General features: G+C 43.5%; 1 long non-coding RNA gene across 1 annotated transcript; it reads left to right on the top strand.

Moving 5' to 3' along the window:
- Positions 1-389: 389 nt before the first annotated feature.
- Positions 390-4,740, top strand: LOC133366779 (uncharacterized). Its single transcript, XR_009758480.1, has 3 exons — positions 390-833; positions 2,708-2,750; positions 4,043-4,740. It is a non-coding gene; the product is annotated as an uncharacterized LOC133366779 (long non-coding RNA).
- The last annotated feature ends 1,911 nt before the right edge of the window (positions 4,741-6,651 follow it).

The following is a 6,651-nucleotide window of genomic DNA, read 5'->3' as shown; positions in this document are numbered from 1 at the left end:
GATTGCGAGGGCTGTAGTGGAAAAAAATGCAGACATTCCTGGAACAGACAGATTATCAGGATGCACGCCAATGTGGGTTCAGGCCTTGGTTTGGGACTGAATCAACATTGGCTGCACTGATACCTTTAAAGAGATAAGGGCAGGGGGAGTGCAACCCTGCTCCTTCTCAATCTCTCAGTGACTTTCAATACCATTGACCATTGTGTCCTTCTGGACCAACTCTGTGGGATGGGTATTGCTGGCACTGTGTTGAAGTGGCTCTGTTCCTACCAGCAGGGTCATGTCCAGAGAGCAGGACTGAGGGAGTGCTCTTTGGTCCCCTGGCATTTATGCTATGGAATGCCAAGGGACACTATTTTGTTCCCAGTGCTATTCAACATTGTGGGGTGGACTGAATGAACAGCATACGTTGGCAAACCACGCTGCTGTTCTCAGTACACTATCTCTCAAGACATTGCGATCTGACCAGTGGAAAAACAGGATGTGGTTAACTTTATGGCTGTAAACGATACTGACATCTGTAGTGGTTAAATAACTGCCTGCATATTGCCACGTAGATAATGCTGTTGTACTATGTATGTACGTGATGTTATACAATAGTTAAAGGTCATAGGCTGTTTATGGAGAGAAAATAATCCACGCCTCCAAGCGGAGGTAAAATAAAAGCGGAGACGAGAATTACGGGGGGGGCTCCGAAATTGAACTCTGGTCTCACCGTGTCTCACTGTGTCGTGATATCTACATCTGGTGACCTCGACGTGATTCAGAACAAACACCCTCGTACCCACTGGCAGGATCAGCCAACGGTGCACCTCAGCGTACAGCTCCCATTCGTGAGTATGGGGGGGGAATTGTCAGCTCAGCAGAAGGTTCATGCACAAGAGCTACAAAAAATTTTAAAACAGGATACCTCAGCCTTTATAAGTCGTTCTCACATTGAATCATTGTTAAAAACAATTCAATGTCAATGTCCATGGTATCCAGAGCAAGGATCACTACGTCAGTCAGATTGGATAAAGATAGGGAGAAAATTACATGAAGAACCAAGAGCACCTATTCACCATCTCTTATTATGGCAAAAGTGTGCTGAGGCCATTAGTCGTTTAGGGATAAAAGAGACATCGCTGTTTGCCAATTCTGACCAGAAAACTCCTCTTTATCCCCAACTTTCTTTACCTACACCTGAAAAGGATATTGAGAAATTTGTAAATGCTCCTCCATATAGCCCTCCAGTCCAACAAGAACAGGTTACTGGGAAGGTTAAAGCAGCCATAGCTCAGGCTGCAGCCTCAGGATTATTATCTATGGAAGAAATGGGAGACTGGGAGGGTACAATTTCAGCTTTTCCCGTTACATATCAGCCAGATCCTAATAATGCTAATAATCGCATAGCAACTTGGACAGCTCTTCCGTTTTCTGTTATTAGAGAAATAAATAAGGCAGTAAGAGAATATGGGATTACGGCTAATTATGTACAAGGGATGTTGGAAGGAGTAGCTACTGGATATAACATGATCCCTCAAGATTGGAAGGATCTCTTTAGGATGATTTTGACTCCTTCGCAATATGTAGTTTGGGACCAAGAATTTAGACATGCTGCTATAGCAGCTGGGGATGCTAATATCATTCCCGAGCAAATTTATGGGTCAGGTAATTTTGCTACCATAGCACAACAAGGGGTATTGCCTGAAGCCGCATTTCATCGAACTGCTGAGTGTATACAGAAAGCATTTAAAAAGGTGCCTGCTGGGAAAGAACCCTTACGTTCTTTTACGAATGTACGGCAGCAAGCAACAGAGCCCTATTTTCAGTTTGTTGACCGTTTGAAAGAGGCTCTGACACGGCAGGTTGATAACCCTCAGGCACAAGGGGAATTATTGTTAAAATTAGCTTACGAGAATTCTAACACAGACTGTAAAAAGATTTTGAAAAACATTATTCATAGACCGCAATATGAATTGGGAGACATGATTCAAGCTTGTGCAGAGGTAGGTACACATGTTCATGCCATGACATTGTTAGCTGGGGCATTAAGACAGGGTAACAAACCTACAGGCAATTGTTTTAATTGTCAAAAGCCTGGTCATTTCAGAAGGGAATGTCGGGCTCCTGGCGGAGGAGCATTTAAAGGTGGGGGCACTGTTACAAACCGGCCAAAGAAAATCTGTCCGAAATGTAAAAAGGGTTATCATTGGGCTAATCAGTGTCGTTCAGCTCCCACTACCAATACCAATGTGTCTTCCCGTCCTATTGAGGGAAACTGAACTTGGGGCAGGCTTCCAGCCCCGAATCTCAAGGAAGTGTACCCACCCCTGCTACTCAAGGAAGCGCTGGAATTGATTTAATACATGCAGAGTCAAAAGATGTTCCTTTGCCTGGAGCAGTTCTTTTAATGCCTACCACACTCACTGGCCCTTTACCAGAAGGCACCGTAGGCCTTGTACTACCGCGATCCTCTGCTTCCAAGAATAATATAATGGTGGTACCTGGTGTTATTGATTCTGATTATCAGGGAATTATTTATATTCAGTATTGGAGTCACCTTCCCCTTCAGTTGAAGAAGGGAGATTCTTTTGCGCAACTATTGTTATTGCCATATCGTCTTTTCACATCGAACACTTCCTCCCAAAAACGTACTGGTGGATTCGGATCTACAAGGACGAAATCGCCGAGTGTGAGTATTTCAGGTAATCCTTTCCATCCACAGGTAGCTGCAGTACTGGCAGAAGTGACCAGGGAGAAACCGGTTCGTAAGTATTGTTTAAACAATGTTATTTTTGAAGGTATTATAGATTCTGGGGCAGATGTCACAGTAATTGCTGAACATAACTGGCCATCCTCTTGGCCAGTAGAAGTGGCCCCTTCTGTGTGGGGAGTGGGCGGAGCTCAGGATTCAAAACGGAGTAAGGATTGGATACAAGTTGTTGCTCTTGATGGTGATCGTATAGCCCACATTCGCCCTTGTATTTTGGACATTTCAGTAAATCTGTGGGGAAGGGATTTACTGGAGCAATTCCAGACCACCATTGTTATTAATGATTAGCCAACAAAAGGCAGCTCTTCCTTTACAATGGAAGACAGACATACCCATTTGGGTAGAACAATGGCCCTTACCCAAAGAAAAATTAGAAGCTCTGCACCAACTGGTAAAGGAGCAACTGGAAGCTGATCATATAGCAGAAAGTAATAGCCCTTATAACACCCCAGTGTTTGTGATTAAAAAGAAATCTGGAAAGTGGAGGCTCTTACATGATTTACGAGAAATAAATAAATTAATTGTGCCCATGGGTCCGCTACAATGTGGGACGCCCAATCCAAATTTAATTCCATATGACTATTCCTTAGCTATTATAGACCTGAAAGATTGCTTTTTCATGCTGATCAGGCTCTTCGTGCCCTCCTTTGCACACCCATAGAAAGTCATGCCCTTCATCATCAAAATGCTAAAGCACTCCAGAAGCAATTCCATCTTACTGCCCAGGAAGCCTCTGCCATTATTCAACAATGTCCCCAATGCACACAGTTAACTCTATCCCCAGAACCAGGAGTGAACCCACGAGGTCTCATAGTTAACCAGTTGTGGCAAATGGATGTTACACATTTTCCTACTTTCTCCCCATGGAAGTATTTGCATGTTACAGTAGATACATATTCCGGATACATATGGGTAACTCCTCAGAAAGGGGAAAAAACTAAGAATGTTATTAATCATGTCATTCGTTCTATTGCCATCATGGGCCAACCTCAGACGATAAAAACTGATAATGGTCCTGCATATGTTTCACAGCAATTTGCACAGTTTTGCACTAAGTGGTCCATTACACATTTGTTTGGTATTCCTTATAATTCTACAGGTCAAGCTGTCGTCGAACGTACCAATCGTACCCTTAAAGAGCATTTGCTTAAACAAAAACAAAAAGGAGGAGTACCACTGGGATTGGCCACCAAAGAGGAGTGGCTGGCACAAGTGTTGTTTACCATTAATCATTTAAATTTGTCTCAATCTCCCAATACTCATTTTTCCTTTTCTACTCGAGCGCAGCGGCATTTTCAGCAGTCGGAGTCTCTACCTGCCCCGCGGGTGCAGTTTCGGCAACTACCAAATCCAGAGTGGAAAGGCCCAGTTCCGCTTATAACGTGGGGTCGAGGTTACGCGGCTGTGTCTACGCCTGACGGTCCTGTGTGGGTACCTGCTAGGTGTATCCGGCCCTGGAAAGACGATGTCCTGGCACGATAATCTTAAGAATCCCATCCCTAATTTTTCTCTGCAACTTCAGGATACTGGGATGTCTTCCAGGAAGCGTGGTCGGAATGTTCCGCAACCTCCCGTGACTTGGGGCCAAATAAAGAACTTAGCAACACAAGCAGAAAAAGCAATGGAACAAGCCGGGGTGGACAAGACAACTGAGAATACCATTCTTGCTTTAATTGCGTCTTTAAATACAAATTCTATTTTTGTACTTTGCATTTGTTGGATTTTAGGAAGCGCCGGGGCTGACAGGTTGGGGCAGGAGTTGGGGATGCGGTTTCAACACAATATCTGGGTTCAGTTAGCAAGAATGACAAATGTGAGTGACTTTTGCATGACTGAACATGTACAGGAAATGGGTATGTTGGGAACATGTTTAATACCCGTATGCAAAGCACCTGGGGATATTGGGAACATTACAGGACTTGGGCGGTTCATGAATACTTCAGAGATTAAATATCATACTGTTTCGAATTGGGGAACTCCAACCTTCCAGCTGCCTGTTAATGCTTTTCAATTATTTACATCACATGTTGCAAATTCCATTAATAATACGTGTGCTCGGATGGTTAATTGTAGTCGACATAAGGTGCAGAAGGGATGTCTAAAGGTTGGGAGACCCACATGGAATTGTACACAGCACATTAACATATCCAGTATGTACGGACACATTCCTTTACCAGGTGGATGGTTTTGGACATGTGGAGAAACCACTTTTAATTATGTTCCCGCTAATATTTCTGATACCATCTGTTGCCTGAGTCGACTGGTTCCCATTTTCCTTCATAAAAGGGAGTTGCTAGCCCAACGTAGGAAAAGAGAAGCTGTTGCCATGCCGGCTGATTGTAATGACAAGGTGGAATTGCTTAATAAAGCAGAAAGTGTATCACTAGCCATCTCCCTTGTTGGACTTCCTGCATTGGCAGTAAGTAACAGCAATCAATTACATAAATTAGCCTGTAATTATGTTAAGATGATAAATGCCACCTCTCGAGCCATTGCTTTGTTAAATGAAGAGCAGGGTATATTAAGACAAGCTATCTTGGATAATCGTGCAGCTATAGATTACCTGCTATTACAACATCAGTTGGGGTGCGAAACTATAAAGAATATGTGCTGTTTTAATTTAACTGACAACAGTTTTGAAATCAGAACACAGGTAAAAAACTTGAAGGATCTAGCTAATAACATTTTGCAGGACGCCCCTACAACTTGGTGGCAGTGGCTTTGGAGTTGGCTGCCCACTGGATGGCTAAGTCAGATTCTTAGATATGCTATTCTTTTACTCATTTTAAGTATAGGCTTATGCTGTTTTTTACAATACCTTTTCCAGACGTGTACACCTGTTGCTCCGCGACCATTACGTAGTAATTACTTTTTGCTAAAAAATAAAAAAGGGGGAGATGTGGGGTGGACTGAATGAACAGCATACGTTGGCAAACCACGCTGCTGTTCTCAGTACACTATCTCTCAAGACATTGCGATCTGACCAGTGGAAAAACAGGATGTGGTTAACTTTATGGCTGTAAACGATACTGACATCTGTAGTGGTTAAATAACTGCCTGCATATTGCCACGTAGATAATGCTGTTGTACTATGTATGTACGTGATGTTATACAATAGTTAAAGGTCATAGGCTGTTTATGGAGAGAAAATAATCCACGCCTCCAAGCGGAGGTAAAATAAAAGCGGAGACGAGAATTACGGGGGGGGCTCCGAAATTGAACTCTGGTCTCACCGTGTCTCACTGTGTCGTGATATCTACACAACATCTGTAAGAAGCCACTGGGAGTAGTGATTAGGAGTTTTGGAGAAAGGTCATCACTACTCTGATGATACCTAACTCTATATCTCCCATACATCTGAGTCAGGAGAGGCTTTGAAAGTCCTGGACCAGTTTGTGGATTCAGTGGTGGACTGGATGATAGACAATAAACTGAGGTTGAATACTGGGAAGATGGAGGCCCTGTCTGTGGATGGTTCCCTTGTCTGTGTAATAGGCCAATTTCTGTTCTGGATGGGGTTGCATCCCTCTGAAGGAGCAGGTATGCAGTCTGGGGGTACTCCTTGATCTATCTCTATCACTAGAGGCCCAAGTGACCTCTGCTTCAGGGGTACTTTTTACCAGCTCCTGTTGGTACACCAAATGAGACCATTTCTGGACTACAACAGTCTGACCACAGTGGTCCATGCATTAATAACCTCAAGAATTGATAACTGTAACTATATGTGTTGTTGCCCTTGTATCTGCTCTGGAAATTTCAGCTAGTGCCAAATGCAGCAGTCAGAATACTCACAGGAACAGATTACAGGCAACATGTTACTTTGCTTCTGAGATACCGTAGCTGCACTGGTTGTGAATTTGCTACAGGGCCAGGTTCAAGGTGCTTTGTCAATAAGC

The sequence above is a fragment of the Rhineura floridana genome, chromosome 11 (assembly GCF_030035675.1).
Source record: "Rhineura floridana isolate rRhiFlo1 chromosome 11, rRhiFlo1.hap2, whole genome shotgun sequence".
NCBI lineage: Eukaryota > Metazoa > Chordata > Lepidosauria > Squamata > Rhineuridae > Rhineura > Rhineura floridana.
Note: the sequence above shows the minus strand (reverse complement) of the source record. Positions and strands in the feature narration are given on the sequence as shown.